This window comes from Thamnophis sirtalis, unplaced genomic scaffold, assembly GCF_051295495.1.
Source record: "Thamnophis sirtalis isolate CommonGarterSnake01/CBP01778 unplaced genomic scaffold, rThaSir2_p1.2 scaffold_1, whole genome shotgun sequence".
NCBI lineage: Eukaryota > Metazoa > Chordata > Lepidosauria > Squamata > Natricidae > Thamnophis > Thamnophis sirtalis.
The window spans coordinates 94,481,778-94,497,857 of NW_028261381.1; the positions used below are offsets into that span (position 1 = coordinate 94,481,778).

General features: G+C 39.7%; 1 protein-coding gene across 11 annotated transcripts in view; it reads right to left on the minus strand.

Moving 5' to 3' along the window:
• The window catches only part of NAV2 (neuron navigator 2), a 598,751-nt gene that overhangs the window by 155,213 nt on the left and 427,458 nt on the right, over positions 1-16,080 (minus strand). The window lies entirely within an intron of this gene.

The window sequence follows — 16,080 nt, forward strand, 5'->3', positions numbered from 1 at the left end:
TGTTTTGGGAAGGTTGTTGAGAAGGTGGTGGCTCTCCAGCTTCAGCGTACCTTGGAGGAAGCTAACTATCTTGACCCCTTCCAGTCTGGCTTCAGACCCGGTTACAGCACAGAAACCGCTTTGGTCGCATTGACTGATGATCTCTGGAGGGCTAGGGATGGAGGCCATGCTTCCATCCTAGTTCTCCTGGACCTCTCAGCGGCTTTCGATACCATCGACCATGGTATCCTTCTGCGACGACTGCGGGAGATAGGGGTGGGCGGCACTGTTTTGCAGTGGTTCTCCTCCTATCTCTCGGACAGGTCACAGTCGGTGTTGGTGGGGGGGCAGAGATCGTCCCTGAGGCCCCTAACTTATGGGGTGCCGCAGGGGTCGATCTTATCCCCCCTACTATTTAACATTTACATGAAACCGCTGGGCGAGATCATCCGAAGGCACGGGATAAAATACCACCAATATGCGGACGATACACAGTTGTATCTGTCCGCCCCGTGCCAACTCAATGAAGCGGTGGACGTGATGAACCGGGGTCTAGAAGCCGTTAAAGACTGGATGAGAGCAAACAAGCTGATACTCAACCCAGACAAGACCGAGTGGCTGTTGTGTTTCCCTCCCAAAAATTTGACCAACATACCATCACTCAGGCTGGGGGGACAAAACTTACACCCCTCAGAAAGGGCCCGCAACTTGGGAGTCCTCCTGGACCCACAGCTGACTTTTGACCACCATCTCTCAGCTGTGACCAGGGGGGCATTTGCCCAGGTTCGCCTGGTGCGCCAGTTGTGGCCCTACCTGAATCGGGAGGCCCTCACAACAGTCACTCGAGCCCTTGTGATCTCCAGGCTGGAATACTGTAATGTGCTCTACATGGGGCTGCCCTTGAAGAGCATCCGGAGACTTCAGCTAGTCCAGAATGCGGCCGTGCGAGTGATCGTGGGTGCACCACGGTTCGCCCACATAACACCGATCCTCCGTGAGCTGCACTGGCTACCTGTCGATCTCCGGGTGCACTTCAAGGTCCTAATCACCACCTATAAAGCGCTCCATGGTAGTGGATCTGGCTATTTGAGAGACCGCCTTCTGCCAATTACCTCCCTGCGTCCCATCAGATCGCATAGAGTTGGCCTCCTCCGTATTCCATCCGCCAGTCAGTGCCGACTGGCGACTACTCGGAGGAGAGCCTTCTCTGTTGCGGCTCCGACACTATGGAACAATCTCCCCGTGGAGATTCGTACCCTCACCACCGTCCAGGCCTTCCGCACAGCCCTCAAGAACTGGCTAGCCCCTCAGGCCTGGGGATAAGTTACTTTTGCCCCTCCCGAATGCTGAGTGAATGTTGAGTTTTACTGTTTAATTACTTTTGTGCACATTTCTTTTTGTATTGTCCTACACTCCCTTTCCTTTTTGATTGTAAGCCGCCCTGAGTCCCCTCAGGGAAAAGGGCGGCCTATAAATGTCTAATAAATACCTAAATACCTAATTTTTTTTTGCAGTATTTCAAAAAAAATATAGACATGACATTTTATATTCTATCCATCCGTCCATCCATCCATCTATTTTTGGACTTGAATTAAGATCAGTTTTTTTGGAGGAGAGACTAATATAACCAGCTTTTGACAATTAAAATTGTTAAAGATTCTATTTCGATTGCAAATTTACTGAAAACTCCATCTCTTTCTTAACTGCTCTGGATCATCCAATCTACATTTAAGTGTTTACCCCCTTTATAGTGATACAGTTTGGAAGCTGTCCAACCAAAGATACATTTCAAATAAAGAAGCAAACATGAACTCAATGCGTATGGAACCATCCAGCTTGACAATTCTGAAAAATAATTGAACAAACAATTCCAAATGTAACAAGAATCAAACAAAATAAAACCAATGTTCGCATACCAGAATCACCACAAACAAAACAAAGTCCCACAACAACCAAACCTTAAGTATATATTTCATTTCCTAATCCACAAAGCTAAAATATCTGATACCTTTATCTTGACAAAAATTTATGTATAATCAAATTCATCTTAGTCTGACAACAGCTAAAATGATAAAGCTGAAAATTTTCTTTGATGAATTCAAATCTCTTCTATGTTCTTTTTTTCTGAAGGGATTTCACTTTGCTTTTTCTTTTAAAAAGAGAGTTTAAAAATCTCCCTTACTCACCTCTGGAGAGCCACCGCTTTTTAAAGCTACTCCTTGCAAAGTTTCTCTTCTGGAGATATTACATCCCAATTACTGCAAACACGTCTTCTGTTAGACTGCTGATGCTTCCAATTAACTTTTGTCATCTCTCAACTGTTAGCCTGCCCTGCAGCTAGCTGGGGATTAACGGCTTTTACCTGCTATCCTGGGATCCTTTAGCAATAAACGGCAACTAGAGCTTCTTGTGCTTTTTGAACTTAAAAATAAACAGCAACCGGCAGTGAACGTTTGCAGCAGTTTGGAAAAAGAACTGTGGATGTTGTTTTCTGAATCATACACGGCTGAAGCCACAGAGAGTCTTTGACTTCACTTTTAACTGCTCGCGGAAGAGACAGCTCCGTTAATCTCACCAGTGTGATTTGCATCAAACTGCTTCATATTTCTAAGCACACCCATCTTCCTTACTTAGCAGAGATTTAGGTTTCTAAGAGAATTCTCTTGCAGTCAACTCCCACTGTCCTAACTGAAACAGCAGATGTGCCTGCTCATTTTATGGAGAGCAGGCATTGCTAGGATTGGAAGATTTCCAGAGTGTCATTAATTATAAGTGATTAAACTAGATAATCTCTATTGCACTTTTTCCCACCCTCACCCTTATACCAGAAGTTTGGAAAAGGAAACCAAGTTAGGTCTAATGCCTCACAGAATGAACTAGATTTATAGATTTTTTTTTTCTAGGTGTAGGTAAATACTTAAGCAATCCCTCTTCATTTTGCAATTGGGACAGAAGTTAAAAGTTCATCGGAGGTATGAATACACACTACATGTCTATGCACATACAACACATACAGATCAGTTCACAGGTTATGCCAGCCCACTAAACATATGATTTTATACCCAATTCTGTATGCAAACTTTAAATTACCCCTAGAGATCAAGAACCTAATTTAATTCTAAAGCATCAGCTGCAGCTTGGAGAAATAATTCAATATTTTATGCAAAGTTCTGTATCCCATCCTTCTGATGGATATGGATCATTCAGCTACATGTGGAATTAAGATGTTAAAGACTGCTTTGAACATTTCCAGAAAATCCTAAAATCCTTAGTCCTTTAAAAAAAAATGTTTTAGTGCATTAGATCAATGCTGAATCCGGGACTAGCCCTTGCAATTTTCTTTGGCAGGATTTCCAGAAGTGATTTGCCATTGCTTCCTTCTTAGGGCTTAGAGAGAATGACTGAAAGGTCACTCAACTGGCTTCTTGCCTATTGCCCAGGACTAGAACTCACTAGTTCTGATTGATTGTACAGAATTTTTGAAATTAGACTGAGGTTTATGGGCAACTGGATAAGGGTTATATACAGCCCTCGGGGCACTAATTGCCTAACCCTGCCTTCAATAAAGGAGTTGTATATGGGGAACTGATGGCTCTAACTATAGATGGAATCAGGGGTGGGTTCCTGCCAGTTCTAACCTCTTCTATAGAAGAGGTTCCACAAATCTACAGTGCCGTTTAGAACCAGTTCCAGTTCCCTCTCCCCGCACATCATCAAGATGAAGAACGAGAGGAGGAATTCGGGGAATTGAAGTCCACAAGTTGTCAAGTTTGAACACCCCTAGGTTTTTTTCTAAAGGGTTAGGGGTGCAAGGGTCTTGCAACTTGACAGCTTTAAGACTTGCATGCTTCATATGCCAGAGTTTCTGAGCCAACATTTTGGTTGCTAAGCAAGAGCATTGTTAAGTGAGTTTCACCACATTTTACAAGTTGGCCACACCCACCCAGTCACATGGCTGGCAAGCCACTCCTACCTGGTCTCATGGCCAGCAAGCCACTCCCACAAAGCAGGCCACACCTACAGAAGAGGTTCTAAAAAATTTTGAAACCCACCACTGGATGGAATCCACAAAATGGACCCATCCCTTCAAATTTGGAGGCTGCAGAGGTGTCAAGTGAAACCTAGTAACACATTGCCCTTAATATTTATCCTTGTTATGGAAACGTTATAGAGATAAAGCATTCTCCTTAATTCCCAATCTAGAGCTCTTGGGTGATCCCTAGATCCTTGTGTTAGGATTTTACCATGAAACTGCCTTATGAATGAATAAATGCCGATTGTTACTTCAGCTGCTTTTTCAGGTCATTGGCTTTGGTCCTAGTTCAGTGATATACCTTCAAACATTTCATTTTGGAGAAAAAAATTCCTTGCACTGAGCTTCTCAGATTGTCTCATTTTGCAATGCGTAAAATTATTTCCCACCTGTCATCTTCCCTGAGGCGGTTTTGTTTCTTCCTGAGTGTTTGCCAACTTTACCCAACAACAAGTGAGACATGTTCAAATTCAAAATATGGTTAGGCTAAATGAGTACTTTCTCTCCTCCTTTCAAAGCAAGAGCTCGGCTTGGAATTTATTTAATTCCCAGTGTTTCTGTTACAGATTCGCTGGTGGTCCTGTTTGAATGCCAATGCATATGTATCACAGTTAACTTGAATTTCATCAGCTCCTGTTATATCTCGACTGCAAATTCAAACCTAGCCACTCACAATTAAACTACGTCAATAGTTTAAATTGTTCTGTGAAATGTTTGTGTAAGAAGAATTGGAGAAAACACATATAATTTCCCATAATTCGTCAAGTTAAAACTAAACACAGGCTGCTTCCTTCTGGTTACCACTAGATGTAGAGATTTGTCAGAAATAAAGAAAATTACTTCTAGGACATAATTCTAACTAACTTTAGTTGTTGGGAGGAACCCAAAAAAATGAATTTATAAACACTAGGGAATGAGATGGGGCAAATGTGTGTGGGGGAAATCTGTAGCCTCCCAGATATCAAGTGTTGGAGAAAACCTCTCACTGTCCCTCACAAGAATCACAGTAGGGTGAATGGAATAAGAGATCATCCTATGACCATCACTTGCAAATATAGTTAAATGTAGCTGGTCTTTTTGAGAGAAAGCAATGGTTTCTCTCAGACAACATGTATGTGTCTTCTTCTAGAACTCCTGGATCCCAGAGGTGTAATGAATCACTGAACTGTAACTAGTTTGCTTCCCTCCTTGCTAAACAAATAGTTACATGAAAAATGATGCATCTCCTGTGCCCTGCCCTCTTTCTCATTGGTGAGAGAGAGTAGGTGCCAAAAGTGTGGGAATCACATGGCCTCAAACCCTTAAGACCTGGCTCTCCTGGGACAGAAAATTATGTAACTCATTAAAGTATATCAATATGTGACTTTATTGAACTTAGTGCTATAGGTGTGCTTCTAGTGATTTTTATTACGTTTTATTGTTATTTTTACTGTCAGCCATACAGGGTTGCTTGGCAAATGAGCAAGCATGCAAATTGAATTGTATTAATTATATAAAATTTGGTATGGGTTATATTAAGTCAATCAACACACATACAGTAATAAGTTTTGTTCTGGGTTCTTGAGGTAAGAATCCAGAATATGACAAGCTTATTTGAAATCAGGTATATCCAACCCTTGGACAACAGGTGGCCTCAGATAGCTAGTAATGTTGCTCCACAGGGTAATTAAAAATGGAAAATAATAAATGATTTTTAATGGATATAAATATCATATATCTTATATGCAGTCCAACACAATTCTTATTTGCTCAATGTGGCCTAGGCAAGCCAACAGGTTAGACAACCATGTTTTAGAGCAAAGTTCTCCAACCTTTCTGGAGTATGGGCAGGGGGAAAAGAGGTGATAGTTTTGTCGGAGGGACAGATATGTGTGTGTGTGTAAGTACAAACACCCATTGCTAGCACAAGGGCAGTGAGAGTCTGCATGTGCTCACTAGCCAGCTACTCATGTGACCCGGTGGCCAATAGACTGTGGCCCAGTACTGGTTGCTGCAATATCCTTGCAGGTACATACACTTGCAGAGGTAACTGTCAGTCGACAAAGGATAATCTTATTCTCTAACCCTTTTGGCAGGAAAAAGGTGTGAGACAGCTTAAATTAGCAGAGGTGTGAAACTCACTGGTGAACAAAAAGTTTTTGGCAGGCAAAATGGAACAACAGTCCAATCTTGCTTGGCAAAATCTGATTAATTGCATATGAGAGAAGCAAAACAAGGGTGTTGAGTTCAATATGATTTACATTTGAAGGTACACATTGCAGGACATTATTGAAAATTCTGTAGAATGACTATAGCTACTCAAACAAAATAGTCAATTGGTTTGCTTCTGTACCATTAACAGTCAGAATGTTCTTCATGGCTTGCTTCTGTACCATTAACAGTCAGAATGTTCTTCATGGCCTAAAACTTAAGAACACTTCATACCAATTCTTATAGATGAAATTTCCATTCAAATGAATGGAATGCACCTCATGAGCAAATATTTGAAACTGAAGCAAGATATTCCTATACGGAAGACATACTGTTGGAAGTGATGGATTTACAGTAGGCTTATTTGATGGAATCCTCAGTTAGCCCGGTGGTAACACAAAATTAGGATAGTTATAGGTCTATTACAGAAGAGGTATTGCCCATTTTATAATCCCCACAGCCATTAGGCTAATTATAAAAGTTACTAGGATTCAATGAGAGGGAAATTGATCAAGTATCACGGGATAGTTCAAATTGAGCAAGGAAAGAAGTGCTTGTGTTTAGATGGTTTGTCAGCTAAAGAGGCAAGGACCATGGCTGCTACATTGTTCCTTGGACTGGAGTGATATGGAGACCAACAGTTGTGGTCTATTTTGTTTCACGTGTAGGTTGGAATGTGGGATAATATTGTTGCCACTTGATTTAAATACTGGAACATGGTACTGAAGATTAATCAACAGTTCTCTTGTCACAGGAGAGTCTACTGTCATAGTTAAATCCGTGATCTGTAAGCAAAGGCTTTCCTCTTATACTAATGACAGTAGGAATAGCTAAATCTAGCTGCCAGGTCTCACACAAGGCTTGGATATAAATCTCCACACTCTTAATTCAGGGATCAGCCTACTTGGCAGATGTGATTTGTTTAAAATAGTGTCTTTTTAGTAGACAAGAATGAGACTACATGTACATAGATGACCCACCCACTAGTCATATACAGAACTAAAGACCTTTTAAAATTGATTTATGACCACAATTAAGCCCAACATTTCCACTGCTAAGCAATACAGTTATTAAGTTATTGAGCCCATTTCATCATCTTAGTTGCCACAGTTGTTAAGTGAATCATTGCAGTTACTAAGTTAGTAACATGGTTTTAAGTGGATCTAGTTTCCCCATTGACTTAGCTTGTCAGAAGGTCATAAAAAGTCATCACATGGTATTTACTGGGAGAGAGAGAGGGGGGGAGAGGGAGAGGGAAAGAGATAATGTATATGTATGTGTATGTATGTCAGGGTGGGTTCCTGCCAGTTCTAACCTCTTCTATAGAAGAGGTTCCACAAATCTACAGTGCCGTTTAGAACCAGTTCCAGCTCCCTCCCTCTGCCCATCGGCACATCATCAAAATGAAGAGCGAGAAGAGGAACTCTGGGAGTTGAAGTCCACAAGTCTTAAAGCTGTCAAGTTTGAACACCCCTGGGGTTTTTTTCTAAAGGGTTAGGGGTACAAGGGTCTTGTAACTTGACAGCTATAAGTTTTATGTGCTTCTAATGCCAGAGTTCCTGAACCAACATTTTGGTTGCTAAACAAGAGTGTTGTTAAGTGAGTTTCACCACATTTTACAAGTTGGCCATGTCCACCCAGTCACATGGCCAGCAAGGCACTCCCACTCGGTCACATGGCCAGCAAGGCACTCCCATCTGGTCACATGGCCAGCAAGCCACTCCCACAAAGCAGGCCACACCTACAGAAGAAGTTCTAAAAAAATTTGAAACCCACCACTGATATATGTACATACATATATACATACATACATACATACATACATACATACATACATACATACATACACACACAAACACACACATATATATGACCCTGGTACACTGCAACCATCATATATATACACACATTCATACATTCATTTATACATACATGCATGCATACATACATACGTATGTACATACATATAATCACATAATCCTGGTACACTGCAACCATCTCATATACATTGCAACCATCATATACTTGACCTTCTGACAAGCAAAGTCAATAGGGAAGCCAGATTCATTTAACAACCATGTTACTAACTTAACAACTTCAGTGATTACATTAATAACTGTGGCAACAAAGATAAAAAATGGGCAAAACTCACTTAATAATTCACTTAATAACTGTCTTGCTTAATAGTGGATATTTTGGGCTCGGCTGTGGTCATTAAGTCAAGGACTACCTGACTTAATAATATACACATGCCAGTTGCCAAGCATTCAAATTTTGATCATATGACCACAGGGATGCTCTAATGATCCTAAGTATGAAAACTGGTCATAAGTATTTTTTTCAGTGCTGTTCTAACTTTGAATAATCAGTAAAACGAATGGTTGTTAAGTCAAGGACTAGTGTGCTCTATGATTTATATATGTTTTTTTCTCCCGTAATTATGATTCAATGGATTCTTAGCCATTGTCTTGATGGTTTAGAAGATTCCTAATTTATATTGACATAAAAATTATTGTAGTTTAGGAAGCCCCAGTTCTAATTCCTAGTTTAATTTCACACACATAGACTCCTTGGAAATTCAAATGTCTTAAATATTTCTCTTTAATCCTGTTTTTTAAAATTCACTCTGGATACCAAAAATCAAATCACCAGAAAATCCAGTTCTGATGTAACACCCCCAACCATGCTCTTTGCAGCTGCTCGACATAACAGAAGGAACAACTACACACCATAAAAGGGTTGATCTTAAATTGTACAATATTTTCCCACTCATACATTTAATTGAAAATCACTCAGTATAGTTGCTGGATCCACAGGACGCATCTTGGGTAACTCTGGCCTTCACTTTTTACTCATGTTAAAGGCACATAAAATAACAGTGAAATTATTCATAGCTAGCTTTACTTGGCACCTGATATATTGATGAAGTTATTTCTTTAGTTTTAAAATTTGTTGATTTATTAACCTAGGGACAGATTTGGACTTCTCTCTCTCTCTCTCTCTCTCTCTCTCTCTCTCTCTCTCTCTCTCTCTCTCTCTCTCTCTCTCTCTCTCTCTCTCTCTCTCTCTCTCTCTCTCTCTCTCTCTCCCTCCCTCCCTCCCTCCCTCCCTCCCTCCCTCCCTCCCTCCCCCCCCCTCTCTCTCTCTCTCTCTCTCTCTCTCTCTCTCTCCCCCTCCCTCCCTCCCTCCCTCCCTCCCTCCCTCCCCCCCCCTCTCAGTACACATCACTAGCCTACTTTTCAGTTTCTGGCTTGTGTTTCAGTAGTTTTGCCTGATAATGAAAGCTTCCTGAAAAGGAATTGAGGAAAATCTCATTGTATAAAATTAAAGAAAGCAATACTGATAACACTGATAAAATTCAGTGTTCATTCTCTCTCTCTCTCCCTCCCTCCCTCCCTCCCTCCCTCTCTCTCTCTCTCTCTCTCTCTCTCGTCAGTTTCTGAGTTGCTTTTGAGTAGTTTTGCCAGCTTATCAACCTTTATGCGTCCTATTCTAAAGATTTCATTTTTCAGTCTCCTTTGTGGCCTCTTAGTGAAGAGATGACAGTTGAGAAAATTTCTGTTCCTTGGCAAGTGTCGGTCTGTTGAATAATCATATTCAAATATAATTTTGTTTTGCACTAATATTCTTAGAAGTTCATACCTAGTATGGTAGTCTTCCAATATTTCAGTTGCTAGTGAAACAGCCTCTCTGTGTTTAAATAAGAGGCTGAAGCATGATTCAAATGCCAAGTCTAGCCTATTAAAAGCAACATAAGATTAAACAGGAGATGTGCTGCTTGCTGTTGAATCCTGTCCGCTAACACCATTGGGCCTCTGGATTTACTGTGCCCTGTGGCACATCCCCAAAAGAAATAAACCTAAGCCTGACTCAGACAAGCACATTTTGCTCTTAACACACAGCAAGTTTCATTAAAAATGTTTTTATAAATAATACATAGAATGGATAATTGCATTTTTCAGCAGCTGATTACAGCTAATCAATTTTTCTTTCAGGTGCCTTTCAGCTCATTATTGAATGACAGTAGTCCCAAACTACCCTTCATATAAGCTTGAGAAACCTGATGGCCTAACTCCTTGCATTATTCATCATCAAGTGTTATCAAGACATCAAGAGCCATAGTGGCTCAGTGTTTAGAATGCAGTATTGCTGGCTAACTCAGCAATTGCCAGAAGTTCGATCCTGACCAGGTCAAGGTTGACTCAGTCTTTCATCCTTCTGAGGTGAGTAAAATGAGGACCCAACCAGGGAAGTGATGGAAAACAGGACCTTTGTCAGTCAGCAGGACTGCTGATTTACCACCAATTTATCAAGTACTTAGGAAATGAGGATTTGGCAGCAGAAGCAAACAACAGCCAATGACTTCATAGCCAGCCATCAAAACCCCAACGACATCTAAAAAGTCACATACAATAGGTACTATATAAATACCATACACAGAACAGTCCAAAGCATACACTGCTAGAGAGAAGTTCCCTGAAAATGGGCTCCATTCGAGTCTGAAAGCTCAGAAGGCAAAACCTCTGGTCCCAGTGACTGACCTAGATTGGATCCTGCAACATATTTGCTTTCCTTTGTGCGATATGCTGACTTTGTAAACCACTTAGAGAGGACTGTAAAGCGCTACAAAGTGGTATATAAGTCTAAGGGCTATTGCTATTGCTTGCTATCATTGGCTTGGATTCATTTGTACTTCAACAGTATCTGAGGAGCCATACATTCAACATATCTTCTCTTTAATAGAGATTCATGTTGCCTTCTCAAGCAAAATTGAAATCCCTTAGTTGTTCTGTGCCATATGAATTCTTTAAACTCAGTTCTGATAATTCAAAAAGAGGTAAATGAAAGTAATCAAAATTACCAGAGAAAATATTTTTCAAGTAGGAATCTTGATTGGAATATTATAACACAACAATCAAGAAAAGTTCCCACTTTAAGATTTTGGAAAACCTTTACAGGAAGAGATTTCTGCCTATTTTTAAGTACTGTATGGAAAACAGTCCAGTACATTTAAATTATTTTGAGTCTACCCAAAAAATGAAATTATACTTTCTACAATCTTTGAAGCACATTATGCTTTCATGTTTATAGGAGTAAATCTAGTGTTGCCACTTATCAGGTTGCTATCTTCAGAAGCAAAAATAATGTTCTGAAAACATTCCTGACTACTTATTTTGCTCATACAAGTGATATTAAAAAGAAAAAAAATATCTTGATTGATTCTGTATTTGAAACAATATTTACAATCTATTTTTCAATCTTTAACACCCAAGATTGCTGTTAGAAAGACATTTAAATATAAATTGTTCATGGGCTAAATAGATTTTAGATATTTACCAAAGGTATAAACCATCCCAATCAAAATCTGTAGGCACCCTTCTCAAATATATTTGAGAAATGAGCTACATATAGGCTTGAAGTTATACAATTATACAAAGGGTTTGTTTTCTCTTATATGGATCCAAGCTGAGGAAGATTTTATGTTTAGAGTTTCAGAAAACATATACAAGAGAAAAGGTACATAAAGCATATTATTTAAACAATATTAACTTGTATGTTGATAAATTAATAGATCTGGCATTTGTCTTCACCACAGTTCTATCCAAGACTGGTTTCAAAGGAATAATATTTAGAAACAAGTACTGTGTGTAAGCTCCACCAACTCTAATGTTTCCCATTCATTTTTTTTCCATTGAATGTGCCAGGTTCCATCCAAATATAATGCTGGCTGGGTAACAACTGCGGCATTTGAATCTTTGTGCAACAAAACAATTGCATTTGCATTGGAGGGCTTGTTGGCTGAAGGATTCCAAGGCTGGAGTCTCAGCTAAAGGATATAAACTGTGTGTGTGTGTGTGTGTGTGTGTGTGTGTGTGTGTGATGGTGTCCAATGAAATTCTATAACCACACTTATTCATATGAATATACACATGAATGAACACACACAGTTTGTATAATAAATATTTTTATGAAATGTTTTAAAACAGCCATATTGCAACTCACTGCAGAGTGAAGGGCTACTTAAATCACCCAGAGAGCCTCTTTTAAATACAGTTGCTCAAATATTTAGCATGTGGGGAAGCCTTCTCCTATTAAGGAGAATCATTTGACTCTCTCTCTCTCTCTCTCTCTCTTACTATTTAGGAAGAGAGTAGAAATGTAGAGAGAGATGAGAAGTTTAAAGAACACAGTGCAGTGTGTAAATCAATGTATGGATGAACCTAGAAGCAAGAATAGTGTGCAAGTATAGAAATGGACAGACAAATGGTGCCCCTTTCTTTCTTTCTTTCTGTTCCCTTCTGCCATGATTGTCTCTTTGTTTTGGACCATTTTATGTTTTCTGCATTTGTTCCTTGATTTTTAAATGTTTTAACAATTGTAAACTGCCCAAAGTGATTGGTAGTTGGATGTCATATAAATTTAATAAAGTACATTCTATATTATATTAATTATAATGCATGAATGATGTTGTAAACCAGGTTTGTGCTTCCACTCCTTTTTCTTATTTCATGCCTTTATAGTTTCTTTGGTTACTGTTTCTGACTCCTTTTCTGTATACTGTATAATGTTGCTTATTCCGAAAGGGCATAGTATAATAAGCACGGATATATTATATTCAGAAATATCAAATTAATACTTAAAAGTTTTTTTTGTGTGAAATAGTTTTACTTTTTGTTACAAAGGGTTCCCCCCCTCTCCTTTGGCAGCAGTGCAACACCGGAGGGAAAAAAGTTTTTCTCTTCAACTGTTGCTAGCTTTGCTTTCTTTGCCTTCAAAGTAGTAGTCACTGAATCTGAGCTTTATTTCATAACCTGATTGAATTTTGACAGTTGGGCAAACTGTAGCTAATCCCTTTCAGTTGCTGGAAATTTCCACCCCTCACCCTTCCTGCCTTCTTCAACTAACACACTTGGCTTCAGTGCTACTGAATTTGGCACAGTCAAAAATCAAATTTACTGATGATCTGGCAGTTTGTCCAAATAGGGACAGATAAATTAAAGGAGAAATTAAAGTGTATCAGAGTTTTTTCTGGCAAGTCACATTAATGGATAGAGCACACAAAAGATCTTAGTAAAGCGATTTATCTTTACAATTACCCATTTCTAGCATTTATTTTAGGAGGAATACATTTATTTATTATGCAATTAAGCCAAAGAGCTTTTCTGAGAAAATGTTGCGGGGTGGGGATGTTAAAACAGGGTCAAAACATGAATTTTACAGAATATGTATATATTACAATACCAATACCAATGAAGTTGGATGAAATAAAGTATTGAATAAAGTATAGCCAATAGATATCATTTCTTAAAGGAAAACACTCAGAATTCAACAGAATGGGATATATCCTTTTATATACATTTAGTTTAGTTTAGTTTAGTTTTATTAAACTTGTATGCCGCCCTATTCCCCGAGGGGACTCAGTGGGGCTGGGAACTCATCAGCTCCAGGCCTGCCGGAACAGCCAGGTTTTAACGGCTTTGCGGAAAGCCTGAAGGTGGTGAGGGTGCGAATCTCCACGGGGAGATCGTTCCAGAGGGCCGGAGCAGCCACAGAGAAGGCCCTCCCCCCGGGGGGTCGACAGTCGACACTGGCTAGTTGATGGAATCCGGAGGAGGCCTAATCTGTGGGATCTAATTGGTCGTAGGGAGGTAATTGGCAGAAGGCCAATTTATGTCATAGTGAGGTATTTTTATATCTAAAGCATAAAAAGCTCATTTTCTATGGTGTTCTGGCAACTACAATTGGGGGTCATAGGAGAGAAAGAATAGATGCAGTTGGTACTAAAACTATTTTTAAAAAGACTTAAATTTCATACATATTTGGAAATAAATTTTAATGACTGACATGAATCAAACTTGCATTTAGGGTTGTATTGTTATGAAACTGTGAGAAGGTTTTTTTTTACACATATTTTTATATTCCAAGTTCTGGTTTTCAGAATATAAATGAATATATTCTGGCTTTCAAAACTGTACATGGGTATAAATTAGTTCTTCCTTGTGGTAGTAGTGAAGGAAGGAAATTGGGAATAAAATTTTTATTTTCATCGAAAGCAATTATTGTATGTATGCTCAAGTGAAATTCAGACTTTTCCCAACTATGTTAAAAAAAACTATAAAATTGAAAGTTACTATGCAACAGAATGTTAGAAAACAATTACCGTATTTATCGGCGTATAACACGCACCGGCGTATAACACGCATCCCCCATTTTAACACAAAAATTTGAGTAAAATTTTTTTTCATTAAAAATAAATGACTTGGAAGCTCGGAACTTAATGTTGGATTAAAATTTATAACATTAGAACATGAATTATAACATTAACTCCTCTTAAAAGGCAAATATGAAATGAAAAAACACCTCTGAGCAAAAAGTTATTTCCATTTTCTTCCTTATATAATATTTTCTGTTTCAACATAAAGTGCCTTCCTTCCTTCCCTCCCTCCCATCCCTTTCTTTATGTTTTCTTCATGCTTTCTTTTCTTTTTCCTCTGCTCTTTTTAAATCCCCCCCCCTTCTTCTCCTCCTCTACATTTAGGTTGGATTAGTTTGTACAACGGTCATCAAACTTCTGAAGTAAAAATAAATAAATAAATCATATTTAAGAAGAAGAAGAAAAAGGAAGACGTTTTTAGTTAAGTCAAACGTTTTAATAAAAGTTTCATCTTTTAAGATTTGTCCAACACATCCAATTGTAACCTTAACAGTAAAGAATATCACCCCAGCTGCTAAAGGTTCAACCAGTCTGAGAACCATTGAAAAGACAACAGTGCAAAATCCAAAAGACACAACTTCCTCACCGCCATTGCTTTGGTACCAAATCTTTGAGGAAGGGGCTCCAGAAAGAAGGAGGAGGAGGAGGAGGAGGAGGAGGAGGAGGAGGGAACCAAAGAGAGGCTTTTACCGAGTCTGCGCCCCACAGCCAGGACCGTCCTTGCGCCTCCAGCCGCGTTTCTTCCCCGCAAAGCCCTTCGGGCAACCCGAGAGTTCCGCTTGACGCCAGAAGGGCTTTGCAGGAAGAAACGCCGCGTTTCTTCCTGCAAAGCCCTTCGGGCAACCCGAGAGTTCCGCTTGACGCCAGAAGGGCTTTGCAGGAAGAAACGCCGCGTTTCTTCCTGCAAAGCCCTTCGGGCAACCCGAGAGTTCCGCTTGACGCCAGAAGGGCTTTGCAGGAAGAAACGCCGCGTTTCTTCCTGCAAAGCCCTTCTGGCGTCAAGCGGAACTCTCGGGTTGCCCGAAGGGCTTTGCAGGAAGAAACGCGGCTGGAGGCGCCAGGACGGTCCTGGCTGTGGGGCGCAGACTCGGTAAAAGCTCTCTTTGGTTCCCTCCTCCTCCCCCTCCTTCCACAGTCTGTGTGACGCTGCCGCCAGGCTGAGATCGGCGTATAACACGCAGGCAGGGTTTAAGCTTCCAATTTTAGTTTTAAACTGCGTGTTATACGCCGATAAATACGGTAAATACACTACGATGTCTTTGATAATTTGGTGTTCTCCAGAAATTACTTTGATAAACCATTACAAATGAAAACGTCTTTGTTCATAACTGGGAATTTAGAAACAGTTGTCCAATACATTGGAGAATATCAGATTAGAAAGTTTGCACTATGTGCTGACTGATAAAGAATGGAACTATTTCTCCAGGTGTATACTGCCATCTGCAGGATTATTTTCAGGTCCAGATTACAAAAAAGAACATTTTAGACAAAATAATATTTCTCTGTTAAAGACATTACAAGGACTTGTAACATCAAAGAAACATGATTCTATGGTTAAATTAAAAAAAAGGATTGGCACATTACCCAACCAACCATTGCAATTAAACAAGTCAACCAGTTTGGATAGAACAAAGCTAAAATATTTGATTTAAAAAATGTTATT